The sequence below is a fragment of the Lithobates pipiens genome, unplaced genomic scaffold (genome assembly GCF_037356315.1).
Source record: "Lithobates pipiens isolate NorthernLeopardFrog02 unplaced genomic scaffold, aLitPip1_a1.2 Scaffold_13, whole genome shotgun sequence".
Classification (NCBI taxonomy): domain Eukaryota; kingdom Metazoa; phylum Chordata; class Amphibia; order Anura; family Ranidae; genus Lithobates; species Lithobates pipiens.
In genome coordinates this window covers 175556567-175584006 of record NW_027507718.1, presented here as the reverse complement: position 1 = coordinate 175584006, position 27440 = coordinate 175556567, and the positions used below count along the sequence as shown (strand labels likewise).

General features: G+C 44.3%; 5 non-coding genes and 20 pseudogenes across 5 annotated transcripts; all 25 read left to right on the top strand.

Annotated features, from left to right (window-relative positions):
* Positions 1-69: 69 nt before the first annotated feature.
* On the top strand, positions 70-188 carry LOC143978092 (5S ribosomal RNA; annotated as a pseudogene).
* Positions 189-297: 109 nt separating this feature from the next.
* Positions 298-416, top strand: LOC143978398 (5S ribosomal RNA; annotated as a pseudogene).
* Positions 417-525: 109 nt separating this feature from the next.
* LOC143978924 (5S ribosomal RNA) lies at positions 526-644 on the top strand (annotated as a pseudogene).
* A 109-nt stretch (positions 645-753) lies between these two features.
* Positions 754-872, top strand: LOC143979887 (5S ribosomal RNA). The gene has a single exon (XR_013274099.1). It is a non-coding gene; the product is annotated as a 5S ribosomal RNA (ribosomal RNA).
* A 109-nt stretch (positions 873-981) lies between these two features.
* Positions 982-1100, top strand: LOC143977922 (5S ribosomal RNA; annotated as a pseudogene).
* A 109-nt stretch (positions 1101-1209) lies between these two features.
* Positions 1210-1328, top strand: LOC143978599 (5S ribosomal RNA; annotated as a pseudogene).
* A 109-nt stretch (positions 1329-1437) lies between these two features.
* LOC143977708 (5S ribosomal RNA) lies at positions 1438-1556 on the top strand (annotated as a pseudogene).
* A 109-nt stretch (positions 1557-1665) lies between these two features.
* Positions 1666-1784, top strand: LOC143976719 (5S ribosomal RNA). Its single transcript, XR_013273015.1, has one exon. It is a non-coding gene; the product is annotated as a 5S ribosomal RNA (ribosomal RNA).
* Positions 1785-1893: 109 nt separating this feature from the next.
* LOC143978071 (5S ribosomal RNA) lies at positions 1894-2012 on the top strand (annotated as a pseudogene).
* Positions 2013-2121: 109 nt separating this feature from the next.
* On the top strand, positions 2122-2240 carry LOC143979281 (5S ribosomal RNA; annotated as a pseudogene).
* A 109-nt stretch (positions 2241-2349) lies between these two features.
* On the top strand, positions 2350-2469 carry LOC143979561 (5S ribosomal RNA; annotated as a pseudogene).
* Positions 2470-2578: 109 nt separating this feature from the next.
* LOC143978300 (5S ribosomal RNA) lies at positions 2579-2697 on the top strand (annotated as a pseudogene).
* A 109-nt stretch (positions 2698-2806) lies between these two features.
* Positions 2807-2925, top strand: LOC143976831 (5S ribosomal RNA). Its single transcript, XR_013273124.1, has one exon. It is a non-coding gene; the product is annotated as a 5S ribosomal RNA (ribosomal RNA).
* Positions 2926-3034: 109 nt separating this feature from the next.
* On the top strand, positions 3035-3153 carry LOC143978756 (5S ribosomal RNA; annotated as a pseudogene).
* A 109-nt stretch (positions 3154-3262) lies between these two features.
* LOC143978857 (5S ribosomal RNA) lies at positions 3263-3381 on the top strand (annotated as a pseudogene).
* A 109-nt stretch (positions 3382-3490) lies between these two features.
* LOC143977260 (5S ribosomal RNA) lies at positions 3491-3609 on the top strand. The gene has a single exon (XR_013273544.1). It is a non-coding gene; the product is annotated as a 5S ribosomal RNA (ribosomal RNA).
* A 109-nt stretch (positions 3610-3718) lies between these two features.
* Positions 3719-3837, top strand: LOC143977874 (5S ribosomal RNA; annotated as a pseudogene).
* Positions 3838-3946: 109 nt separating this feature from the next.
* On the top strand, positions 3947-4065 carry LOC143979919 (5S ribosomal RNA). The gene has a single exon (XR_013274130.1). It is a non-coding gene; the product is annotated as a 5S ribosomal RNA (ribosomal RNA).
* Positions 4066-4174: 109 nt separating this feature from the next.
* LOC143977838 (5S ribosomal RNA) lies at positions 4175-4293 on the top strand (annotated as a pseudogene).
* Positions 4294-4402: 109 nt separating this feature from the next.
* LOC143979040 (5S ribosomal RNA) lies at positions 4403-4521 on the top strand (annotated as a pseudogene).
* A 109-nt stretch (positions 4522-4630) lies between these two features.
* Positions 4631-4749, top strand: LOC143978578 (5S ribosomal RNA; annotated as a pseudogene).
* Positions 4750-4858: 109 nt separating this feature from the next.
* On the top strand, positions 4859-4977 carry LOC143978244 (5S ribosomal RNA; annotated as a pseudogene).
* Positions 4978-5086: 109 nt separating this feature from the next.
* Positions 5087-5195, top strand: LOC143979667 (5S ribosomal RNA; annotated as a pseudogene).
* Positions 5196-5304: 109 nt separating this feature from the next.
* LOC143979015 (5S ribosomal RNA) lies at positions 5305-5424 on the top strand (annotated as a pseudogene).
* Positions 5425-5533: 109 nt separating this feature from the next.
* On the top strand, positions 5534-5642 carry LOC143979666 (5S ribosomal RNA; annotated as a pseudogene).
* The last annotated feature ends 21798 nt before the right edge of the window (positions 5643-27440 follow it).

The following is a 27440-nucleotide window of genomic DNA, read 5'->3' as shown; positions in this document are numbered from 1 at the left end:
TTTCCTCTCGATTGCCCGAGGTGACCACCTTGGCTTTTGTCAAGAGAGTTGTAAGTAGGGTGCAAGATTGCCTACTGCCACATCACCCGGAATGCGCTCGATCTCGTCTGATCTCGGATGCTAAGCAGGGTCGGGCCTGGTTAGTACCAGGATGGGAGACCGCCTGAGAATACCAGGTGCCGTAGGCTTTTTTCCATTATGTTGTTGGCTTTGGCGACCTGCTGTATTTTTCCCCTTGTTTGCCCGAGGTGACCACCTTGGCTTTTGTCAAGAGAGTTGTAAGTAGGGTGCAAGATCGCCTACGGCCACATCATCCTGAATGCGCTCGATCTCGTCTGTTCTCGGATGCTAAGCAGGGTCGGGCCTGGTTAGTACCTGGATGGCAGACCGCCTGGGAATACCAGGTGCCATAGGCTTTTTTCCATTATGTTGTTGGCTTTGGCGACCTGCTGTATTTTTCCTCTCGATTGCCCGAGGTGACCACCTTGGCTTTTGTCAAGAGAGTTGTAAGTAGGGTGCCAGATCACCTATGGCCACATCACCCTGAATGCGCTTGATCTCGTCTGATCTCGGATGCTAAGCAGCGTCGGGCCTGGTTAGTACCTGGATTGGAGACTGCCTGGGAATACCAGGTGCCATAGGCTTTTTTCCATTATGTTGTTGGCTTTGGCGACCTGCTGTATTTTTCTTCTCTATTGCCCGAGGTGACCACCTTGGCTTTTGTCAAGAGAGTTGTAAGTAGGGTGCAAGGTCGCCTACGGCCACATCACCCTGAATGCGCTTGATCTCGTCTGATCTCGGATGCTAAGCAGGGTCGGGCCTGGTTAGTACCTGGATGGGAGACCGCCTGGGAATACCAGGTGCCGTAGGCTTTTTTCCATTATGTTGTTGGCTTTGGCGACCTGCTGTATTTTTCCTCTCGATTGCCCGAGGTGACCACCTTGGCTTTTGTCAAGAGAGTTGTAAGTAGGGTGCAAGATCGCCTACGGTCACATCACGCTGAATGTGCTCGATCTCGTCTGATTTCGGATGCTAAGCAGGGTCGGGCCTGGTTAGTACCTGGATGGGAGACCGCCTGGGAATACCAGGTGCTGTAGGCTTTTTTCCATTATGTTGTTGGCTTTGGCGACCTGCTGTATTTTTCCTCTCGATTGCCTGAGGTGACCACCTTGGCTTTTGTCAAGAGAGTTGTAAGTAGGGGGTAAGATCGCCTACGGCCACATCACCCTGAATGCGCTTGATCTCGTCTGATTTTGGATGCTAAGCAGGGTCAGGCCTGGTTAGTACCCGGATGGGAGACCGCCTGGGAATACCAGGTGCCGTAGGCTTTTTTCCATTATGTTGTTGGCTTTGGTGACCTGCTGTATTTTTCCTCTCGATTGCCCGAGGTGACCACCTTGGCTTTTGTCAAGAGAGTTGTAAGTAGGGTGCAAGATCGCCTACGGCCACATCACCCTGAATGGGCTCGATCTCGTCTGATCTCGGATGCTAAGCAGCGTCGGGCCTGGTTAGTACCTGGATGGGAGACCGCCTGGGAATACCAGGTGCCGTAGGCTTTTTTCCATTATGTTGTTGGCTTTGGCGACCTGCTGTATTTTTCCTCTCTATTGCCCGAGGTGACCACCTTGGCTTTTGTCAAGAGAGTTGTAAGTAGGGTGCGAGATCGCCTATGGCCACATCACCCTGAATGCGCTCGATCTCGTCTGATCTCGGATGCTAAGCAGGATCGGGCCTGGTTAGTACCTGGATGGGAGACCGCCTGGGAATACCAGGTGCCGTAGGCTTTTTTCCATTATGTTGTTGGGTTTGGCGACCTGCTGTATTTTTCCTCTCTATTGCCCGAGGTGACCACCTTGGCTTTTGTCAAGAGAGTTGTAAGTAGGGTGCAAGATTGCCTATTGCCACTTCACCCTGAGTGCGCTCGATCTCGTCTGATCTCGGATGCTAAGCAGGGTCGGGCCTGGTTAGTACCTGGATGGGAGACCGCCTGGGAATACCAGGTGCCGTAGGCTTTTTTCCATTATGTTGTTGGCTTTGGCGACCTGCTGTATTTTTCCTCTCGATTGCCCGAGGTGACCACCTTGGCTTTTGTCAAGAGAGTTGTAAGTAGGGTGCAAGATCGCCTATGGCCACATCACCCTGAATGCGCTCGATCTCGTCTGATCTCGGATGCTAAGCGGATTCGAGCCTGGTTAGGACATGGATGGGAGACCGCCTGGGAATACCAGGTGCTGTAGGCTTTTTTCCATTATGTTGTTGGCTTTGGCGACCTGCTGTATTTTTCCTCTCGATTGCCCGAGGTGACCACCTTGGCTGTTGTCAAGAGAGTTGTAAGTAGGGTGCAAGATCGCCTACGGCCACGTCACCCTGAATGTGCTCAATCTTGTCTGATCTCGGATGCGAAGCAGGGTCAGGCCTGGTTATGTACCTGGATGGGAGACCGCGTGGGAATACCAGGTGCCGTAGGCTTTTTTCCATTATGTTGTCAGCTTTGGCGACCTGCTGTATTTTTCCTCTCGATTGCCCGAGGTGACCACCTTGGCTTTTGTCAAGAGAGTTGTAAGTAGGGTGCAAGATCACCTACGGCCACATCACCCTGAATGCGCTCGATCTAGTCTGATCTCGGATGCTAAGCAGGGTCGGGCCTGGTTAATACCTGGATGGGAGACCGCCTGGGAGTACCAGGTGCCGTAGGCTTTTTTCCATTATGTTGTTGGCTTTGGCGACCTGCTGTATTTTTTCTCTCGATTGCAAGAGGTGACCACCTTGGCTTTTGTCAAGATAGTTGTAAGTAGGGTGTGAGATTGCCTACGGCCACATCACTCTGAATGCACTGGATCTCGTCTGATCTCGGATGCTAAGCAGGGTCGGGCCTGGTTAGTACCCGGATGGGAGACCGCCTGGGAATACCAGGTGCCGTAGGCTTTTTTCCATTATGTTGTTGGCTTTGGCGACCTGCTGTATTTTTCCTCTCTATTACCCGAGGTGACCACCTTGGCTTTTGTCAAGAGAGTTGTAAGTAGGGTGCAGGATCGCCTACGGCCACATCACCCTGAATGGGCTCGATCTCGTCTGATCTCGGATGCTACGCAGCGCCGGGCCTGGTTAGTACCTGGATGGGAGACCGCCTGGGAATACCAGGTGCCGTAGGCTTTTTTCCATTATGTTGTTGGCTTTGGCGACCTGCTGTATTTTTCCTCTCTATTGCCCAAGGTGACCACCTTGGCTTTTGTCAAGAGAGTTGTAAGTAGGGTGCAGGATCGCCTACGGCCACATCACCCTGAATGCGCTCGATCTCGTCTGATCTCGGATGCTGTGCAGGGTCGGGCCTGGTTAGTACCTGGATGGGAGAGCGCCTGGGAATACCAGGTGCTGTAGGCTTTTTTCCCTTATGTTGTTGGGTTTGGCGACCTGCTGTATTTTTCCTCTCGATTGCCCGAGGTGACCACCTTGGCTTTTATCAAGAGAGTTGTAAGTAGGGTGCAAGATCGCCTACGGCCACATCACCCTGAATGCGCTCAATCTCATCTGATCTCGGATGCTAAGCAGGGTCGGGCCTGGTTAGTACTCGGATGGGAGACCGCCTGGGAATACCAGGTGCCATAGGCTTTTTTCCATTATGTTGTTGGCTTTGGCGACCTGCTGTATTTTTCCTCTCGATTGCCCGAGGTGACCACCTTGGCTTTTGTCAAGAGAGTTGTAAGTAGGGTGCAAGATTGCCTACGGTCACATCACCCTGAATGCGCTTGATCTCGTCTGATCTCGGATGCTAAGCAGGGTCTGGCCTGGTTAGTACCCGGATGGGAGACCGCCTGGGAATACCAGGTGCTGTAGGCTTTTTTCCATTATGTTGTCGGCTTTGGCGACCTGCTGTTTTTTTCGTCTCGATTGCCCGAGGTGACCACCTTGGCTTTTGTCAAGAGAGTTGTAAGTAGGGTGCAAGATTGCCTACGGTCACATCACCCTGAATGCGCTCGATCTCGTCTGATCTCGGATGCTAAGCAGGGTCGGGCCTGGTTAGTACCCGGATGGGAGACCGCCTGGGAATACCAGGTGCTGTAGGCTTTTTTCCATTATGTTGTCGGCTTTGGCGACCTGCTGTATTTTTCGTCTCGATTGCCCGAGGTGACCACCTTGGCTTTTGTCAAGAGAGTTGTAAGTAGGGTGCAAGATCACCTACGGCTACATCACCCTGAATGCACTCGATCTCGTCTGGTCTCGGATGCTAGGCAGGGTCGGGCCTGGTTAGTACCTGGATGGGAGACCGCCTGGGAATACCAGGTGCCGTAGGCTTTTTTCCATTATGTTGTTGGCTTTGGCGACCTGCTGTATTTTTCCTCTCGATTGCCCGAGGTGACCACCTTGGCTTTTGTCAAGAGAGTTGTAAGTAGGGTGCAAGGTCGCCTACGGCCACATCACCCTGAATGCGCTCTATCTCGTCTGATCTCAGTTGCTAAGCAGGGTCGGGCCTGGTTAGTACCCGGATGGGAGACCGCCTGGGTATACCAGGTGCCGTAGGCTTTTTTCCATTATGCTGTTGGCTTTGGCGACCTGCTGTATTTTTCCTCTCGATTGCCCGAGGTGACCACCTTGGCTTTTGTCAAAAGAGTTGTAAGTAGGGTGCAAAATTGCCTACGGTCACATCACCCTGAATGTGCTCGATCTCGTCTGATCTCGGATGCTAAGCAGCGTCAGGCCTGGTTAGTACCCAGATGGGAGACCACCTGGGAATACCAGGTGCTGTAGGCTTTTTTCCATTATGTTGTTGGCTTTGGCGACCTGCTGTATTTTTCCTCTCCATTGCCCGAGGTGACCACCTTGGCTTTTGTCAAGAGAGTTGTAAGTAGGGTGCAAGATAGCTTACGGCCACATCACCCTGAATGCGCTCGATCTCGTCTGATCTCGGATGCTAAGCAGGGTCGGGCCTGGTTAGTACCTGGATGGGAGAACGCCTGGGAATACTAGGTGCCGTAGTCTTTTTTCCATTATGTTGTTGGCTTTGGCGACCTGCTGTATTTTTCCTCTCGATTGCCCGAGGTGACCACCTTGGCTTTTGTCAAGAGAGTTGTAAGTAGGGTGCAAGATCACCTACGGCCACATCACCCTGAATGTGCTTGATCTCGGATGCTAAGCAGGGTCAGGCCTGGTTAGTACCTGGATGGGAGACCGCCTGGGAATACCAGGTGCCGTAGGCTTTCTTCCATTATGTTGTTGGCTTTGGCGACCTGCTGTATTTTTCCTATCGATTGCCTGAGGTGACCACCTTGGCTTTTGTCAAGAGAGTTGTAAGTAGGGTGCAAGATCGCCTACGGACCACATCACCCTGAATGCGCTCGATCTCGTCTGATCTCGGATGCTAAGCAGGGTCGGGCCTGGTTAGTACCTGGATGGGAGAACGCCTGGGAATACTAGGTGCCGTAGTCTTTTTTCCATTATGTTGTTGGCTTTGGCGACCTGCTGTATTTTTCCTCTCGATTGCCCGAGGTGACCACCTTGGCTTTTGTCAAGAGAGTTGTAAGTAGGGTGCAAGATCACCTACGGCCACATCACCCTGAATGTGCTTGATCTCGGATGCTAAGCAGGGTCAGGCCTGGTTAGTACCTGGATGGGAGACCGCCTGGGAATACCAGGTGCCGTAGGCTTTTTTCCATTATGTTGTTGGCTTTGGCGACCTGCTGTATTTTTCCTCTCGATTGCCTGAGGTGACCATCTTGGCTTTTGTCAAGAGAGTTGTAAGTAGGGTGCAAAATCGCCTACGGCCACATCACCCTGAATGCGCTCGATCTCGTCTGATCTCGGATGGGAAGCAGGGTCGTGCCTGGTTAGTACCTGGATGGGAGACCGCCTGGCAGGGGCGTAACTAGAAATCACAGGGCCCCATAGCAAAATGTTGTATGGGCCCCCCCCCAAAAAAAAATAACTAATGCCATTGAACAACAGATTACCACACCCATGTGGCACAGTACCCAGGCAACAGCTTATATTCATTTCGAACAACAAAGTATGCAGTATACTGTATGCAGCCCCTGAAGGACACAGATTGCTGACCTCCATCAGTACAGTGCAGACCCCCCAGCAGTACAGACACCCCCTACCTCAGTGCAGAACCCCAGCAGTACAGACACCCCCCCAGTGCAGACCCTCCCAGTGCAGACACCCCCCTCACTAGTACAGACCCCCCAGCAGTGCAGACACCCCTCTAGTGCAGACACCCCACTTAGTACAGACACCCCCCCATTACAGACCCCCCCCTCAGAGCAGGACCACCCCAGCAGTACAAATACCTCCCAGTGCAGACACCCCCTCAGTACAGACCGACCCCAGTGCAGACACCCCGCTCAGTGAAGACCCCCCTCAGTAGTGCAGAGACCCCCACTCAGTGCAGGACCCCCCAGCAGTACAGACACCCCCAGCATTGCAGGACCCCCCAGCTGTGCAGACACCCCCCCAGCGGTGCAGACTCCCCACCTCAGTGCAGACCCCTTCAGTAGTGCAGACCCCCCTCAGTAGTGCAGGCTCCCCCCACAGTAGTGCAGACCCCCCCTCAGTAGTGCAGACTTCCCCCTCAGTAGTGCAGACCCCCCTCCACAGAAATGTAGACTCCCCCTATGTAGTGCAGACCCCCCTCAGTAGTGTAGACCCCCTCAGTGCAGCAGACCCCCCTCAGTAGTGTAGACCCCCTCAGTGCAGCAGACCCCTCTCAATGCAGGTCCCCCTTAGTGCAGACCCCCCTCAGTGCAGCAGACCCCCCCTCAATATTGCAGACCCCCCTCAGTGCAGCAGACCCCCCTCAGTAGTGCAGACCCCTCTCAATGCAGGTCCCCCCTCAGTGCAGCAGACCCCCCCTCAGTAGTGCAGACCCCTCTCAATGCAGGTCCCCCCTCAGTAGTGCAGACCCCCCTCAGTGCAGCAGACCCCCACTCAATGCAGACCCCCTCAGTAGTGCAGACCCCCCCTACATACCTTGCAGTCTGTGGGTTACTATGGTCGCACTCCGGTTGCCAAGGACGGGTGGTTGCTAAGCGACGCTAGGGTCCTTCCGAGTTACAGCTTGTACGCAGGTTTGATAGAGCAGAGAGCGTCCCTGCTGCTCAGCAGCGTGCGGGTGTAATTCTCAGTAATACCTGTAGATGGCAGTGTTGAGCCGATGACGTCACTGAGAATGCGTGCTTCAAGATTAAGAGAGTAACATATTATAAGTGCCGGGAGCGGTGGCGCCTCACGGTAGAAGCCGTCTCGGTGGGGCTGTTGGATTGGTCGTGTTGTCCATGAGTTCAAGCCTCGTGGGGAAATATGGCCAATCCACACAGCCCGCTTTTTTTTTTTCCTTCTTTAAAAAAATAAATAATATATATATATATTTTTTATAAAATAAAAAACATAAATATAATAGAAAATAGAAAATATTATGTTTAAGGTTTTCATTTATTATTTTATACCCCTTTATTTACATTTTTATTCTAGAGCAGCCTAAATAATAATAAATAATAATAATAAAAATTAAAAAATTAAAAAATATAATAATATATAAATATAAAATATAATAATAATAAATAAAAAATATAAATATAATATATATAATAGAAAATAAATAGAAAATAAAATATTATATATTGTATTTAAGGTTTTTATTATTTTATATGTCAATGTTATTTTATATGCCAATGTTATCATTGGCAATAAAAAACATAAATATAATATATATAATATAAAATAAAATAAAAATGTATATTTAAGGTTTTTATTTATTATTTTATACCCCTTTATTTACATTTTTATTTCTATATTTACTAATTATTATATTTATTATTTTTATGCACTCTTATTTATATTTGTTTTTATATGTGAGTGATTGTTTTATTTACACACACACCCTTATTTTTTCTTATATTTAATCCTTTTTCTTTTTTTGTGTTTAGACACCTTTATTTATTTTTATTTTTTGAAATGTGTTTAAGTTTTTTAAATAAACACACAAAAAGAAAATGATATCATTGACAATAAACAAAAAGTTACATCACATATTCACAATCTTTTCTGCTTGATTTCATCACATTTATAGGATAATTATTTATAGTATAATTATTTATTTGCAGATTTTGTAAAAAAATTATTGCAGCATAATATATGTAAAAACATGTTGGAATAATTGTGTTGTAATAATTGCAGTTATTTATGAGGGAGAAATTCAATAATTATTTATCTCTATTTTTTTTATTATTTATTAAGTATATTTTATATTATATATATATATATTATATGATTTTTATTTATTATTTTATACCCTTTTATTTAAATTTTTTATTTTTATATTTATTATTATTTTAATGTGATTGTTTTATTTACAAACCCTTATTTTTTTATATTTAATCTTTTTTCTTTTTTTTGTGTCCTCCTGTTTACTTCCGCAATGCGCTCTCCCACGAGCACGCATCGGGAAAGTTCTGTGCTGACCATGTCCAAGGCACAGATTGCTGTAAATGGCCAATCGCAGCGGCCGTTTACAGCGCGATTGGCGTGTCCAATGAGAGATAATCTCATATGTAAACATATGAGATCATCTCTCATCACCGGCTCTCCCTCCTCACACAGAGACAGCGTGTGAGGAGGGAGAGATGAACCGCTTAGTCAGAGATGCAGCGGTTAGTGGGAAAAAATAAATAATAAATATAAAAAATGAAAATAAAGTGCCCATCTGTCCCCACTGCCACCTCTCCCCACTGCCATCTGTCCCCACTACCACCTGTCAGTGCCATCTGCCCCCAGTGCCACCTGTCAGTGCCATCTGCCCCCAGTGCCGCCTGTCATCAATGCCATCTGTCCCCAGTGCCACCTGTCGTCAGTGCCATGTGTCCCCAGTTCCACCTGTCGTCAGTGGCATCTGTCCCCAGTGTCATGTATAAGTGCCATCTGTAATCAGTGCCACGTATAAGTGCCATCTGTCATCAGTGCCACGTGTCATCAGTGCCACATAGTGCCATCTGTCATCAGTGCCACATCAGTGCCACGTGTCATCAGTGCCACATAGTGCCATCTGTCATCAGTGCCACATAGTGCTATCTGTCATCAGTGCCATATCAGTGTCATGTGTCATTGGTGTCACGTATTAGTGCCATCTGTCATCAGTGCCACGTATCAGTGCCATCTGTCAGTGTCACGTGCCATCTGTTATCAGTGTCACGTGTCATCAATGCCGCGTATCAGTGTCATCTGTCATCAGTGTCACGTGTCATCAGTGCCACGTATTAGTGCCACGTGTCATCAGTGCCACGTATAAGTGCCATCTGTCATCAGTGCCACATATTAGTGCCATCTTCATCAGTGTCATGTTTCATCAGTGGCACGTATTAGTGCCATCTGTCATCAGTGCCACATCAGTGTCATGTGTCATCAGTGCCACGTATCAATGCCATCTGTCATCAGTGCCACGTCAGTGTCACATGTCATTGTCCTGGTGCTCCAGGGCCTTCAAAAGTGTAATAGGTAGTCAACCAGTTAGATGTGTAATTTATGCTTCTGGAACACCTGATGGTGCTCCTTGCATGTTGGACCTCTCTAAGTGGCAAGGCTGTGGAAAAGTCCCACACATGTGGTATGGTAATACTCAGGAGGAGTAGCAGAATTTATTTTGGGGCATCATTTGTGGTATACACATGCCAAGTGAGAGAAATAACCTATTACACTGACAATTTAGTGGAAAAAAATAAAAATAAATAAAAAATCTTAATATTGCAAAGAATTGTGGGAAAAAATGACAACATCAAAAAGCTCAACATGCCTCTTACTAAATACCTTGGAATGTCTACTTTAAAAAAAAGGGGTCATTTGTTGGGTATTTGTACTTTCCTGGCTTGTTCGGGTCTCAAGAAATGAGATCGGCCACCAGTGCATCAGATGTAATCAATTTTGTATGATTTGCACCACAGCTTTTAGACTCTCTAACTTTCACAAAGACCAAATAATAGCCAATAATTTGGGTTAATTTTACCAAAGATATGTAGCAGTATAAATTGTGGCCAAAATGTATGAAGAAAAATTAATAATTTGCAAACTTTTATCACAGAAACAAAGAAAAAAATTTTTTTTTCAACATTTTCGGTGTTTTTTCATTTATAACGCAAAAAATAAAAAACCCAGAGGTGGTCAAATACCACCAAAAGAAAGCTCTATTTGTGGGGAAAAAAGGATAAAAAATTAATTTGGGTACAGCATTACATGACTGAGTAATTGTCATTGAAAATGTGAGAGCACCGAAAGCTGAAAATTGGTCTGGGCAGGTGGGGGGTTTAAATGCCCAGTTGTCAAGTGGTTAAGTTCTTTCCATAAACACACAAAAAGAAAATGATAATATTGGCAAAAAAAAAGGTACTGAATTTGCATAGAAAGCACATAGAGGTAGGGCAGCCAGGATGTATTTTGCTATCATCAATCGCTCGCCCTTATTTATTTTTATTCATTATTTTATACACCCTTATTTATAGTGATTTTTATATTTATTAACTATTGTAAATATTATTATTATTTTTTATGCACGCTTATTTATTATATTATATATTTATTCATGAAATTTATTCATACGTATATATATTTATATTTTATATTTATATTATATATTTTTTTTAATTATTATCATTACTTTAATTTTTTTCTACACTCTTATTTATTTCTTTTATATTACTTTATTTGTTCATATTAATTTAACCCTTTTTTTCCATCACATATTCACAAACTTTTCTGTTTGATTTCATCGCATTTATAAGATAATTATTTGTAACATTGCATTGCAGATTTTTAAAAGATTGATTGCAGCATAATATATGTAAAAACATGTTGTAATAATTGTGTTGTAATAATTGCAGTTATTTATGAGGGAAAAATTCAATAATTATTTGTATGGAGTTTTTTTTTTTCTTTGTTTTAGCTTTACTTGGTAATACTTTTAAACAATAAACTGTATGAGCAGCACTGACCCCTGCTGGTAAAAGATAGATAAAGCATCCTCAGCTCACATGTAATGCAGCATATTCACCACACGAGGTCGCTCTGCTCAGAGCTCTGAGCCTGCCTTTTGCCATCCTGAATGTGTAAAGCAGAAGGTTGATGCTGATGATCAGCTCTAGTGAAGTGTCTGTGAGTGACATTTATCAGAGGAATTACTGACAGAATAAGGAACCTAACTGGTGCCAATCAGACTGCCAAAACATTAGTGAGATGTTTTGAGTGCACAAGTGATCCCTTCCATCCCAATACTGGGCGACCTTCTGCTATAGATTTACACAATATTTGTAGATTTGTGATTAAAAAGTGAAGTTCTGCCCATATTCCTCCCCTCTCCTCTACCGCTATAGCAACTTATTTTTTGGAGTGGGTTCCTTTTTCTGACAGGTACCCACTCCCACTTCTGCTCCTCCCCCCTAGGTGAGAAAAGCCGAGGTTCTGCTTCCCCCCTCCCCCACTCCCGCAGCCTCCTGGGACACGTCTCATGCCCTAGGAGTTGCGGGACCAGTGTGAAAGTGCAGTACATCTCGCACATGAGCAGTGGGGGGCCAGCTGTGGAACAGCAGGAAGTCACAGCCGGCTTCCCACAGTCAAGATGGCGGCCCTGGAGAACAGAAGACCAGCGAAGAAGCAGAGTTTACAACAAAAAAAGAAAAAATGAGCTACTAAGACTAGAATCAGACATATGTGGGATGGGAAACACATGCTAATCGCACACGTTCCCCAACCTGCAGGAAATATGTGCTGCCCTTTAGCAGATGCACAGTGGGTGTCATCACCTCTTAATCTCCCCCCACACATAGGAAAGCGCGGCGTGTTTTCAGGTACGCAAAACCACAAAGTCCGTCAGTACCGTACAGTTCTGTCTGTTTTAAAGCAAGGGTCAGGGCTTTTTTCCCCCATTTCCCGCAGGTACAGCAGGTGATTCAAATGAACAGGGTACTGTGTCTGTGCAGACGGGTCACACTGGATCTGCACAAGTGTGACCCTAACCTGAGATAAAGAAGATTGGATACAAATGTTGCCGTTTGGAACTTTGATTTATTGGTGTTACACTCTTATGGTTTTGATCAAATTCATCAACATATTTGTGAAGCGCTACATTGATGATATACAGTGCCTTGCAAAAGTATTCGGCCCCTTTGAACTTTTCAACCTTTTGCCACATTTCAGGCTTCAAACATAAAGATATAAAATTTAAATTTTTTGTGAAGAATCACCAACAAGTGGGACACAATTGTGAAGTGGAACGAAATCTGTTGGATAATTTAAACTTTTTTAGAAAATAAAAAACTGAAAAGTGGTGTGTGCAAAATTATTCTGCCCCTTTACTTTCAGTGCAGCAAACTCACTCCAGAAGTTCAAGTCTCTGTATAAATGCAACTGCTCTGTGATAGTCTCAGGGTTCTGTTGAAAGCGCAGAGAGCATCATGAAGACCAAGGAACACACCAGGCAGGTCCGTAATACTGTTGTGGAGAAGTTTAAAGCCGGATTTGGATACAAAAAGATTTCCCAAGCTTTAAACATCCCAAGGAGCACTGTGCAAGTGATCATTTTGAAATGGAAGGAGTATCAGACCACTGCAAATCTACCAAGACCTGGCCGTCCCTCTAAACTTTCAGCTCAGACAAGGAGAAGACGGATCAGAGATGCAGCCAAGAGGCCCATGATCACTCTGGATGAACTGCAGAGAACTACAGCTGAGGTGGGAGAGTCTGTCCATAGGACAACAATCAGTCGTACACTGCACAAATCTGGCCTTTATGGAAGAGTGGCAATAAGAAAGCCATTTCTCAAAGATATCCATAAAAAGTCTCGTCTAACATTTGCCACAAACCACCTGGGAGACACACCATACATGTGGAAGAAGGTGCTCTGGTCAGATGAAACCAAAATCCAACTTTTTGCCCACAATGCAAAACGATATGTTTGGCGTAAAAGCAACACAGCTCATCACCCTCAACACACCATCCCCACTGTCAAACATGGTGGTGGCAGCATCATGGTTTGGGCCTGCTTTTCTTTAGCATATAAACGAGAAAAGAACTGAAAATGGGTCAAAAAACTGTGAAGTGGTCCAATCCCTATATACTTATCAAAAAAAAAGGCTTCCCCCTGAATGGGTGAGATTTTAAATGACCATCAACTCCGGACACAAATGGACACAATAATATACAATTTTTATTCATAAATTACACAATGTACATAATATTACCAGGAAGTACAAATGGGCTAAACAATGTCCTCCTGGTGTATTAATAAACAAACATATATATAGAACAAAATATGATTAAAACAATGCTTGTCCTATATCACCCACACCCAACGCGTTTCCAGTTGCTGATAATTAAGAACCTTCATCAGGGGTGAACAAACTTGATGATATAGCAATCTAGTGAGGTGTAAGTTCGAGGATCAAAATGCCTGCCATTTAGAAAAATATAAGTATGTCTGAAGAGTACTTCAAATACTATCGAGATGTCAACCAAGTACAGGATGTCCTGCAAATTACTTCCAGATCATTTAGACGGATTCTATGGCAAGGGGGGTTTTTGTTTCTATGTGAGACATTAATTGGAACAAACAATGGCTATCTGGATGTTTCAAGTCCACCTTCATGTGTGTGTCAAGCTGAATTAGCATGTATATGACTTGCACCCAGGGTTGCCTTGTCCCATTCCCAGGAAATAAGCCCAAAAGGAAAACTGGAAGCTGTAGTCCAACCACAAATTACAAACGGCAAAGCAGTCCTCTATGTGCAGCGTATGGATGGCCCTCATGGTGTTAGATAAGTCCACTGGTGGTGGGAGGGTGTTAGATAAGTTGGCTGGTGTGGGGAGGGTGTTAGATATGTCCGCTGGTAGGGGAAGGGTGTTAGATAAGTCCGCTGGTGGGGGGGAGGGTGTTAGATAAGTCCACTGGTGGGGGGAGGGTGTTAGATAAGTCCGCTAGTGGGGGTAGGTTGTTAGATAAGTCCGCTGGTGGAGGGAGGTTGTTAGATAAGTCCATTGGTGGGGGGGAGGTTGTTAGATAAGTCCGCTGGTGGGGGGAGGGTGCTAGATAAGTCCGCTGGTGGGGGGAGAGTGTTAGATAAGTCCGATGGTGGGGGGAGAGTGTTAGATAAGTCCGATGGTGGGGGGAGGGTGTTAGATAAGTCTGCATGTGGGGGGGTGTTAGATAAGTCCGCTGGTGGGGGGAGAGTGTTAGATAAGTCAGATGGTGGGGGGGAGAGTGTTAGATAAGTTCGCTGGTGGGGGGAGGGTGTTAGATAAGTCCGCTGGTAGGGGGTGGGGTGTTAGATAAGTTCGCTGGTGGGGGAGAGTATTAGATAAGTCCGCTGGTGGGGGGGTCTTAGATAAGTCCGCTGGTGGGGGGGGAGGGTGTTAGATCATTTCGCTGGTGGGGGGGTGTTAGATAAGTCCGCTGGTGGGGGGAGGATGTTAGATAAGTCCGCTGGTGGGGGGAGGTTGTTAGATAAGTGCGCTGGTGGGGGGAGGGTGTTAGATAAGTCTGCTGGTGGGGGGAGGTTGTTAGATAAGTCCGCTGGTGGGGGGAGGGTGTTAGAAAAAAAACAAAAGCAGCCGCTGACAAAATTTTAATTGTCATGATGACTATGCTATGCATTATTAATTAAATTTACTACTGAAGGGGATTTTCCTATTCTAGTATGCTCTCATACTGGGGCGGTGCGCTGGCGGGACGTTTGAAAAAGTCCTGCAAGCAGCATCTTTGGGGCGGTTTAGCGGCGCTGTATACCAAGGCTCCCAGACCGCCTCTGCCCTTTGGAATGAATGGGCAGTGCTTCTGAAATGGCTGCAACACGGGGCGCTTTTAACCCCTTTTGAGCCCCTTCTTGGGGGTTAAAAGTGCCCTGTTACCACCCGAACAGCGTTAAAGAGGCGCTAAAACGAGCGGAACTTTACCTCTAACGCTCGGGCGGCTGCAGCGTGAAAGCACCCTAAAACTAAAACAAAAACAAAAAACGTACTGTGCGCTGCTAGATCGTTCGGGTTTGGCTTAAAACTAAAGTGACAACCTCACCTAAGAGCTCATTCACACTGGATGCATTTTTCTGCACTTTATCAGCACCGCTCACCACACAGGACCATAGAAAACCATCGTTATCTCTGTGCCCTGTTCACACCACAAAGCTGCCTTGTGCTGCTGAATTTGCACAGAAAGCAGGTAGAAGTAGCGCCCCCAGGAGGTGTATGGGCATTATTAATCGCTCGCCCTTATTTATTGTTATTTATGGTTTTATACCCCCTTATTTATAAATATTTTTATATTTATTAACTATTTTATTGTTGTTTATTATTTGTATACCCCCATATTTATTTTTATATTTATTCATTAAATGCATTCACAAATATATATTTTTGCCTTTTTTTTATACTCCCTTATTTATATTCATTTTTTTTAAAACGCAGACTTGGAGCATTTTTCCCACAATGCACCAGAGCTCACATGAAGTGGCATTGCAGCTCGGCCTCCGCATACAGATGAGTGAAGGGCCGGTCCACACCACGGAATCGCACAACAACGTACTGAGCGTTCCTCTGCCATTCACGTGCGGTGTGCGATTTTAGCCTATTCATTTAGAATGGACTGAGTTGCACCGAACTGCACCAAAAGCAGTTCATGCACTCCTTTAAGGGAAACGCACAGCAAGCGGATGGCATAGTACTTCTGTAGCACGCAGTCTGGTGCAGGCGAGCGCCCTGCGCGTGTGACCTGCATTTCATGACATAATATTAACACCCCGCTGCAAATCGCAACTGCAGTGCGTTTTGAAGGTGGTGCAGGAAACGTGCGGCTTCCAACCCGGCATTCTGGTGTGAACTAAATGCCACTCAATAATGTAAAAAGAATTGTGCCTACTTTATCTATATTAACACCTCGGATTGCGCCTACTTTACTCCTATTAGCGCCTGACTTGCGCCTGCTTTGTACATGCCAACCCACCCCCCCCCCCACCTTTCCTATGTTCCTGGCAGCGTACGTATCCAGGTTGTTCATAAAGATCCTTCTAGGTCTGACGATCGGCTCCCCTCCCTCGGCCATGTTGCAGTCTGTGGGTTACTATGGTCGCACTCCGGTTGCCAAGGACGGGTGGTTGCTAAACAACGCTAGGGTCCTTCCGAGTTACAGCTTGTACACAGGTTTGATAGAGCAGAGAGCGTCCCTGCTGCTCAGCAGCGTGCGGGTGTAATTCTCAGTAATACCTGTAGATGGCAGTGTTGAGTCGATGACGTCACTGAGAATGCGTGCTTCAAGATTAAGAGAGTAACATATTATAAGTGCCGGGAGCGGTGGCGCCTCACGGTAGAAGCCGTCTCGGTGGGGCTGTTGGATTGGTCGTGTTGTCCATGAGTTCAAGCCTCGTGGGGAAATATGGCCAATCCACACAGCCCGCTTTTTTTTTTTCCTTCTTTAAAAAAATAAATAATATATATATATATTTTTTATAAAATAAAAAACATAAATATAATAGAAAATAGAAAATATTATGTTTAAGGTTTTCATTTATTATTTTATACCCCTTTATTTACATTATTATTCTAGAGCAGCCTAAATAATAATAAATAATAATAATAAAAATTAAAAAATTAAAAAATATAATAATATATAAATATAAAATATAATAATAATAAATAAAAAATATAAATATAATATATATAATAGAAAATAAATAGAAAATAAAATATTATATATTGTATTTAAGGTTTTTATTATTTTATATGTCAATGTTATTTTATATGCCAATGTTATCATTGGCAATAAAAAACATAAATATAATATATATAATATAAAATAAAATAAAAATGTATATTTAAGGTTTTTATTTATTATTTTATACCCCTTTATTTACATTTTTATTTCTATATTTACTAATGATTATATTTATTATTTTTATGCACTCTTATTTATATTTGTTTTTATATGTGAGTGATTGTTTTATTTACACACACACCCTTATTTTTTCTTATATTTAATCCTTTTTCTTTTTTTGTGTTTAGACACCTTTATTTATTTTTATTTTTTGAAATGTGTTTAAGTTTTTTAAATAAACACAGAAAAAGAAAATGATAACATTGACAATAAACAAAAAGTTACATCACATATTCACAATCTTTTCTGCTTGATTTCATCACATTTATAGGATAATTATTTATAGTATAATTATTTATTTGCAGATTTTGTAAAAAAATTATTGCAGCATAATATATGTAAAAACATGTTGGAATAATTGTGTTGTAATAATTGCAGTTATTTATGAGGGAGAAATTCAATAATTATTTATCTCTATTTTTTTTATTATTTATTAAGTATATTTTATATTATATATATTATATGATTTATATTTATTATTTTATACCCTTTTATTTAAATTTTTTATTTTTATATCTATTATTATTTTAATGTGATTGTTTTATTTACAAACCCTTATTTTTTTATATTTAACCACTTTGCGCCAGCGCTATAGCCAAAAGACAGCTACAGTGCGGACACTAACTGCCGGGAGGGCGTCCCTGAACGTCCTCCTGTTTACTTCCGCAATGCGCACTCCCGCGAGCTCACATCGGGAAGTTCTGTGCTGGCCGTGTCCAAGGCACAGATTGCTGTAAATGGCCAATCGCAGCGGCCGTTTACAGCGTGATCGGCGTGTCCAATGAGAGATAATCTCATATGTAAACATATGAGATCATCTCTCATCACCGGCTCTCCCTCCTCACACAGAGACAGCGTGTGAGGAAGGAGAGATGAACCGCTTAGTCAGAGATGCAGCGGTTAGTGGGAAAAAATAAATAATAAATATAAAATATGAAAATAAAGTGCCCATCTGTCCCCACTGCCACCTCTCCCCACTGCCATCTGTCCCCACTACCACCTGTCAGTGCCATCTGCCCCCAGTGCCACCTGTCAGTGCCATCTGCCCCCAGTGCCGCCTGTCATCAGTGCCATCTGTCCCCAGTGTCACCTGTCGTCAGTGCCATCTGTCCCCAGTTCCACCTGTCGTCAGTGGCATCTGTCTCCAGTGTCATGTATAAGTGCCATCTGTCATCAGTGCCATGTATAAGTGCCATCTGTCATCAGTGTCACATGTCATCAGTGCCACGTATTAGTGCCATCTGTAATCAGTGCCACGTATTAGAGCCATGTGTCATCAGTGCCACGTATTAGTGCCACGTGTCATCAGTGCCACGTATAAGTGGCATCTGTCATCAGTGCCACATATTAGTGCCATCTTCATCAGTGTCATGTGTCATCAGTGGCACGTATTAGTGCCATCTGTCATCAGTGCCACATCAGTGTCACGTGTCATCAGTGCCACGTATTAATGCCATCTGTCATTAGTGCCACGTTAGTGTCACATTTCATTGTCCTGGTGCTCCAGGGCCTTCAAAAGTGTAATAGGTAGTCAACAAGTTAGATATGTAATTTATGCTTCTAGAACACCTGATAGTGCTCCCTGCATGTTGGGCCTCTATAAGTGGCAAGGCTGTGGAAAAGTCCCACACATGTGGTATGGTAATACTCAGGAGGAGTAGCAGAATTTATTTTGGGGCATCATTTGTGGTATACACATGCCAAGTGAGAGAAATAACCTATTACAATAACAATTTAGTGGGAAAAAATAAAAAGAAATAAAAAATCTTAATATTGCAAAGAATTGTGGGAAAAAATGACAACATCAAAAAGCTCACCATGCCTCTTACTAAATATCTTGGAATGTCTACTTTAACCACTTGAGATCCGCACTATAGCCAAATGACGGCTACAGCGCGGATCTCCTTTTCCGGGACTACGGCTATTGACGTAGTCCCGTGTACGAGCGGCCTGCGCGCCCCCTGAGGGGCGCGCGCGGCGCGCTCTGTGATCGGCGAGTCCATGAGACTCGCCTGATCACCGATCCGTGCAAGGGGTCGATCCCGACCCCTTATCACGTGATCAGCTGTCAGCCAATGACAGCTGATCAGGTGACATAACGGAGCCGGTAATCGGCTAGTATTCAGATAGTATTTAGAAAAAAAAAAAGCCGATCACCGGCGGCCGTGATCGGGACATCAGTCCCGATCACGGCCAGCAATGCAAGCGCCCACCTGCCCCCTGCCAGTGCCCACCTGCCCCCTGCAGTGTCACCCTAATAAAAAGTAAGTGCCCCCCGTCAGTGCCACCCAGCAGTGCCCATAGTGCCACCCAGCAGTGCCCACAGTGCCACCCAGCAGTGCCCACAGTGCCACCCAGCAGTGCCACCCACAGTGCCCACAATCTGCCTCAAAGGTGCTGCACCCCAGTGCCGCCCATCAGTGCCCAGCAGTGCCGCCCATCAGTGCCCAGCAGTGCCGCCCATCAGTGCGCAGCAGTGCCACCTATCAGAGCCACCTATCAGTGCCACCTATCAGTGCCCATCAGTCCCATCTATCAGTGGTACCTATCAGTGCCCATCCGTGCCACCCATCCGTGCCACCCATCCGTGCCACCCATCCGTGTTATCTTATCTGTGCCCATCTTTGCCCATCAGTGCCGCCTTATCTGTGCCCATCGGTGCCGCCTTATCTGTGCCTATTAGTGCCGCCTTAACTATGCCTATCAGTGCCCACCAGTGCAGCCTATCAGTTCCCACCAATGCAGCCTATCAGTGCCCACCAATGCAGCCTATCAGTGCCCACCAATGCAGCCTATCAGTGCCCACCAATGCAGCCTATCAGTGCCGCCTAATCAGCACACTTCAATGAAGGAGAAAAATGACCCGTTTGCAAAATTTTATAACAAACTATTAAAACATGATTTATTTATTTATTTTTTTTGCATCTTTTTTTGTTTGTTTAGCAAAAAATAAAACTCCGAGCTGTAACTAAATACCACCAAAAGAAAGCTCTATTTGTGGGAAAAAAATGATAAAAATTTCATTTGGGTACAGTGTTGTATGCCCGCGCAATTGTCATTCAAAGTGCATCAGCGCTGAAAGCTGACAATTGGTCTGGGACTGAGGGGGGTTTAAGTGCCCAGTTTGCAAGTGGTTAAAAAAGGGGGTCATTTGGGGTGTATTTGTACTTTCCTGGCTTGTTCGGGTCTCAAGAAATGAGATCGGCCACCGGTGCATCAGATGTGATAAATTTTGTATGATTTGCACCACAGCTTTTAGACTCTCTAACTTTCACAAAGACCCAATAATAGCCAATAATTTGGGTTATTTTTACCAAAGATATGTAGCAGTATAAATTGTGGCCAAAATGTATGAAGACAAATTAATAATTTGCAAACTTTTATCACAGAAACAAAGAAAAATGTGTTTTTTTTCAACATTTGCTGTGTTTTTTCATTTATAACGCAAAAAAAAAAAAACCCAGAGGTGGTCAAATACCACTAAAAGAAAGCTCTATTTGTGGGGAAAAAAGGATAAAAAATTAATTTGGGTACAGCAATACATGACTGAGTAATTGTCATTCAAAATGTGAGAGCACCGAAAGCTGAAAATTGGTCTGGGCAGGAGGGGTGTTTAAATACTCAGTTGTCAAGTGGTTAAGTTATTTCCATAAACACACAAAAAGAAAATGATAATATTGGCAAAAAAAAAAGGTACTGAATTTGCATAGAAAGCACATAGAGGTATGGCAGCCAGGATGTATTTTGCTATTATCAATAGCTCGCCCTTATTTATTTTTATTCATTATTTTATACACCCTTATTTATAGTTATTTTTATATTTATTAAGTATTTTAAATATTTATTTTTTTATACACGCTTATTTATTATATTATATATTTATTCATGAAATTTATTCATACGTATATATATATATATATATATATATATATATATATATATATATATATATATATATATATATATATATATATTTATATTTTATATTTATATTATATGTTTTTTTAATTATTATCATTACTTTAATTTTTTTCTACACTCTTATTTATTTATTTTATATTACTTTATTTGTTCATATTCATTTAACCCTTTTTTTCCATCACATATTCACAAACTTTTCTGTTTGATTTCATCGTATTTATAGGATAATTATTTGTAACATTGCATTGCAGATTTTTAAAAGATTGATTGCAGCATAATATATGCAAAAACATGTTGTAATAATTGTGTTGTAATAATTGCAGTTATTTATGAGGGACAAATTCAATAATTATTTGTATTTTTTTTTTCTTTGTTTTAGCTTTAATTGGTAATACTTTTAACCACTTGCCGACCGCCGCACGCCGATGTACGTCGGCAGAATGGCACGGGCAGGCATAAGCACATACATGTACGTCCTTTGCCTCCCGCGGGTCGGGGGCCCGATCGGGCCCCCGCCCGGTGCCTGCGGCGGTCGGTTTTCGTTCGGGAGCGATCCCGGACGAGGGGACGGCCATTCATTCATGGCCACCCCCTCGCGATCGCTCCCGACGAATGGAAATCCCCGGTGACATCACTTCCTCTCCTGTAATGTAAACACAGGAGAGGAAGTGATGTATTCTCTCCTCCGTGTCGGTATTTTTCGTTCCGACACGGAGGAGAGCGGATCAGTGAGTTGCACCAACACATCCCACACACAGTAGAACATGCCAGGCACACTCACACCCCCCCTTTACCCCCCGATCACCCCCCCAATTACCCCTGCCCCCCAGTCACAGTGACACCAATGTCATTTTTTTTTTTTTTTTTTTTGCATTGGTGTCATTTGTGACTGTAATAACTGTTAGGGCAGTTAGGGTTAGCCCCCTTTAGTTCTAATGTACCCCCCTAACCCCCCCAATAAAGGTTTAACCCCGTGATCACCCCCCGTCGCCAGTGTCACTAAGGCTGGGTTCACATTGCAGCGGTTTATGAGAACGAATGTGATTCGCACCGCACTGCAGTGCAAATCACATCCGATCTCTGTGCGATTCGAGTTCAGCCATTCGCCGCACCCGCCGCACCCGCCACACCCGCCGCACCCGCCGCAAATTCGCACGGGACCCTTTTTTTGGCCCGCAGCAGAATCGGATCGCATGGGTGTTCACACCATGCGATCCGAGTTTGCAGATCGCACTGCGATATGCGAACTGATCTGGGGGTGTCAGTAACATTTCACTGACACTCCCAGCAGTTCGCATAGGGCAGTGTGAACTGCCGCCGGGAGGCATGCGATGCGGGAACCCGCCGCGGATTCGCGGCGTTTCCGCATCGCTCCAGTGTGAACCCAGCCTAATAAGCGATCATTTTTCTGATCGCCGTATTAGTGTCACAGGTGACGCTAGTTAGGCAGGTAGGTATTTAGGTTCGCCGCAGCTTTTTATAGCGCTAGGGACCCCCATATACTACCGCATAAAGCCCCCTGATTGCCCCCTAGTTAACCCTTTCACCAGTGATCACCATATAACTGTTACAGGTGACGCTGGTTGGTTAGTTATTTTTTTATAGTTTCAGGGCACCCGCCATTTATTACCTAATAAAGGTTTAACCCCCTGATCACCCGGCAGGTGTCATTTGTGACTAATAACTGTTAGGGCAGTTAGGGTTAGCCCCCTTTAGTTCTAAGGTACCCCCCTAACCCCCCCAATAAAGGTTTAACCCCGTGATCACCCCCCGTCGCCAGTGTCACTAAGGCTGGGTTCACATTGCAGCGGTTTATGAGAACGGATGTGATTCGCACCGCACTGCAGTGCAAATCACATCCGATCTCTGTGCGATTCGAGTTCAGCTATACAGATAGTATGGCTGAATTCGTGTCGCACCCGCCGCAAACTCGCACGGGACCCTTTTTTTGGTCCGCAGCAGAATCGGATCGCATGGGTGTTCACACCATGCGATCCAAGTTTGCAGATCGCACTGCGATATGCGAACTGATCTGGGGGTGTCATTAACATTTCACTGACACTCCCAGCAGTTCGCATAGGGCAGTGTGAACTGCCGCCGGGAGGCATGCGATGCGGGAACCCGCCGCGCATTCGTGGCGTTCCCGCATCGCTCCAGTGTGAACCCAGCCTAATAAGCGATCGTTTTTCTGATCGCTGTATTAGTGTCACAGGTGACGCTAGTTAGGCAGGTAGGTATTTAGGTTCGCCGCAGCTTTTTATAGCGCCAGGGACCCCCATATACTACCGCATAAAGCCCCCTGATTGCCCCCTAGTTAACCCTTTCACCAGTGATCACCATATAACTGTTACAGGTGACGCTGGTTGGTTAGTTATTTTTTTATAGTTTCAGGGCACCCGCCATTTATTACCTAGTCTCACTAGTGTACCCCTAAATTTAGGGGTGTCTACTTTCTAAAATGGGGTCATTTGGGGGGGGGGGGTTTGTGCCATCTTGGCATTTTATGGCCTTCAAAACTGTAACGCCCTTAGAAAGCCTGAAGGCGGTGCTTGGTTTTTGGGGCCCCGTACGCGGCTAGGCTCCCAAAAAGTCCCACATATGTGGTATCCCCGTACTCAGGAGAAGCAGCAGAATTTATTTTGGGGTGTCATTTCACATATGCCCATGGCATGCGTGAGCAATATATCATTTAGTGACAACTTTGTGAAAAAAAAAAAAAGTTTGTAATTTTCCCGCAACTTGTGGCAAAATATAAAATATTCCATGGACTCAACATGCCTCTCAGCAAATAGCTTGGGGTGTCTACTTTCTAAAATGGGGTCATTTGTGGGGGTTTTGTGCCATCTTGGCATTTTATGGCCTTCAAAACTGTAATAGGTAGTGAGAAGTGAACTCAAAAAATTACGCCCTTAGAAAGCCTGAAGGCGGTGCTTGGTTTTCGGGGCCCCGTACGCGGCTAGGCTCCCAAAAAGTCCCACATATGTGGTATCCCCGTACTCAGGAGAAGCAGCAGAATTTATTTTGGGGTGTCATTTCACATATGCCCATGGCATGCATGAGCAATATATCATTTAGTGACAACTTTGTGAAAAAAAAAAAAAAAAAAAAAAAGTTTGTAATTTTCCCGCAACTTGTGGCAAAATATAAAATATTCCATGGACTCAACATGCCTCTCAGCAAATAGCTTGGGGTGTCTACTTTCTAAAATGGGGTCATTTGTGGGGGTTTTGTGCCATCTTGGCATTTTATGGCCTTCAAAACTGTAATAGGTAGTGAGGCGTGAAATCAAAAATTTACGCCCTTAGAAAGCCTGAAGGCGGTGCTTGGTTTTCGGGGCCCCGTACGCGGCTAGGCTCCCAAAAAGTCCCACATATGTGGTATCCCCGTACTCAGGAGAAGCAGCAGAATTTATTTTGGGGTGTCATTTCACATACGCCCATAGCATGTGTGAGCAATATATCATTTAGTGACAACTTTGTGTAAAAAAAAAGAAAAAATTTTTTTTTTGTCATTATTCAATCGCTTGAGGCAAAAAAATAAAATATTCAATGGGCTCAACATGCCTCTTATCAATTTCCTTAGGGGGTCTACTTTCCAAAATGGGGTCATTTGGGGGGGTTTTGTACTGCCCTGTCATTTTAGCACCTCAAGAAATGAGATAGGCAGTCGTAAACTAAAAGCTGCGTAAATTCCAGAAAACGTACCTTAGTTTGTAGATGTGACAACTTTTGCGCAAACCAATAAATATACAATTATTTACTTTTTTTTTACCAAAGACATGTGGCTGAATACATTTTGGCCTAAATGTATGACTAAAATTGAGTTTATTGGATTTTTCTAATAACAAAAAGTAGAAAATATCATTTTTTTTCAAAATTTGCGGTCTTTTTACGTTTATATCGCAAAAAATAAAAATCGCAGAGGCAATCAAATACCATCAAAAGAAAGCTCTATTTGTGGGAAGAAAAGGACGCAAATTTTGTTTGGGTACAACATTGCATGACCGCGCAATTACCAGTTAAAGCAGCGCAGTGCCAAAGTGTAAAAAGACCTCTGGTCATTTACCAGCAAAATGGTCCGGTCTGAAAGTGGTTAAACAATAAACTGTATGAGCAGCACTGACCCCTGCTGGTTAAAGATAGATAAAGCATCCTCAGCTCACATGTGATGCTGCATATTCACCACACGAGGTCGCTCTGCTCAGAGCTCTGAGCCTGCCTTTTGCCATCCTGAATGTGTAAAGCAGAAGGTTGATGCTGATGATCAGCTCTAGTGAAGTGTCTGTGAGTGACATTTATCAGAGGAATTACTGACAGAATAAGGAACCTAACTGGTGCCAATCAGACTGCCAAAGCATTAGTGAGATGTTTTGGGTGCACAGGTGATCCCTTCCATCCCAATACTGGGTGACCTTCTGCTATAGATTTACAAATATTTGTAGATTTGTGATTAAAAAGTGAAGTTCTGCCCATCCTCCTCCCCTCTCCTCTACCGCTATAGCAACTTATTTTTTGGAGTGGGTTCCTTTTTCTGACAGGTACCCGCTCCCACTTCTGCTCCTCCCCCCTAGGTGAGAAAAGCCGAGGTTCTGCTTCCCCCTCCCCCACTCCCGCAGCCTCCTGGGACACGTCTCATGCCCTAGGAGTTGCGGGACCAGTGTGAAAGTGCAGTACATCTCGCACATGAGCAGTGGGGTGCCAGCTGTGGAACAGCAGGAAGTCACAGCCGGCTTCCCACAGTCAAGATGGCGGTGCTGGAGAACAGAAGACCAGCGAAGAAGCAGAGTTTACAACAAAAAAAGAAAAAATGAACTACTAAGACTAGAATCAGACATATGTGGGATGGGAAACACATGCTAATCTCACACGTTCCCCAACCTGCAGGAAATATGTGCTGCCCTTTAGCAGATGCACAGTGGGTGTCATCACCTCTTAATCTCCCCCCACACATAGAAAAGCGCGGCGTGTTTTCAGGTACGCAAAACCACGAAGTCCGTCAGCACCGTACAGTTCTGTCTATTTTAAAGCAAGGCTCAGGGCTTTTTTCCCCCATTTCCCGCAGGTACAGCAGGTGATTCAAATGAACGGGGTGCTGTGTCTGTGCAGAACCTGAGATAAACCTGAGATAAAGAAGATTGGATACAAATGTTGCAGTTTGGAACTTTGATTTATTGGTGTTACACTCTTACGGTTTTGATCAAATTCATCAACATATTTGTGAAGCGCTACATTGATGATATATATGTGCAGCATATCTGTATCAGCTTTCCTTTATTAATACAGGGTTTCCTTTTTTTTATATTGTACTTATTGATGTCTAGGCTCCAGAGAGGCCAGCTAGGGCAAGGATAGGGTAAGTGACCACGGTCTGTATTGTACCCCCTGGACATAAGAAGCATGTAAAAGTTACAAGGAGGGGGCACAGCGAGGGTGCAATAAAATTGACTTTTAGGCCTCATGCCCACGGACGTTTTTACAGCCGCTTTTTTGAGCGTTTTTTGCAGCTTAAAAATGCCTGTCCATGTTAGTCTATGGCTTCATGCCCACCTAGGCGTTTTTGAGCTGCAAATGGCATAGGCATTTTTAAGCTGTTAAAAAAAAAAACCCTGGACCAGGGCGCTCCGTGGTGCGGCGCTAGAGCTGAAAAACGTGAAACGTTAAAAAATGTGCAAAAGCGCAGTAAAAATCAAGTTTTTAACACCACTTTTTCCAGACATCGGACCTAGCTTTACTGCCCATTTTTTAAAACGTCCGTAGGCATGTAGCCTTATAGAGTGACATAGTAAAAAAGAGATGTTGAAATACTTGTGAAGTGCAAATACTGAGTAAGGGCAGATACCAAGATCCAGCATCAGGATGCATGAGAAGTGATACTCTGAACTCTTCCTCCTGATCTCTGTGCTCTGCACATTACTCATTTCGAACACCTGTGCTCTCTTTGTTACTTACCTCTCTTTGTTACTTACCTTTGTTACTTACCTCTCTTTGTTACTTACCTTTGTTACTTACCTCTCTTTGTTACTTACCTCTGTTTGATACTTACCTGTCTTTGTTACTTACCTGTGTTTGTTACTTACCTCTCTTTGTTACTTACCTTTGTTTACTACTTACTTCTGTTTGTTACTTACCTCTTTTACTTATCTCTGTTTGTTACTTACCTCTGTTTGTTACATACCTGTCTTTGTTACTTACCTCTGTGTGTTACTTGCTCCTGACCACTACACAATCTGCAAAGCTCCCAACTGTCTCCGATCTTGAGGGACTGTCCATGATTTGGAACAATGTCCCTCTGTCCCTTTTTCCTCCTCATTTGTCCCTCATTTTGGTCTGATCTGTATAGTTGTATATAAAATACACTGCTGATCTTTCAAAAAGTGTTCAGTGCTAAACCTTTCATCCAATTTCTAAATTGCTGCATTTGTACATTTCTAAAGCGAGTATAAAGGAATAGTAGTGGTTAAAAAAAAAAAAAAACACTTGTGGGTTTAACTAATCTTTTTTTGGTAGAAATCTCCTTTAGGCTGGGTTCACACCGCTGCGGGGGGAGAACCGGATGTGATTCGCACAGCAAATCACATCCGATCTCCGTAGCACTGCGAGTTCAGCCATACAGATAGTATGGCTGAACT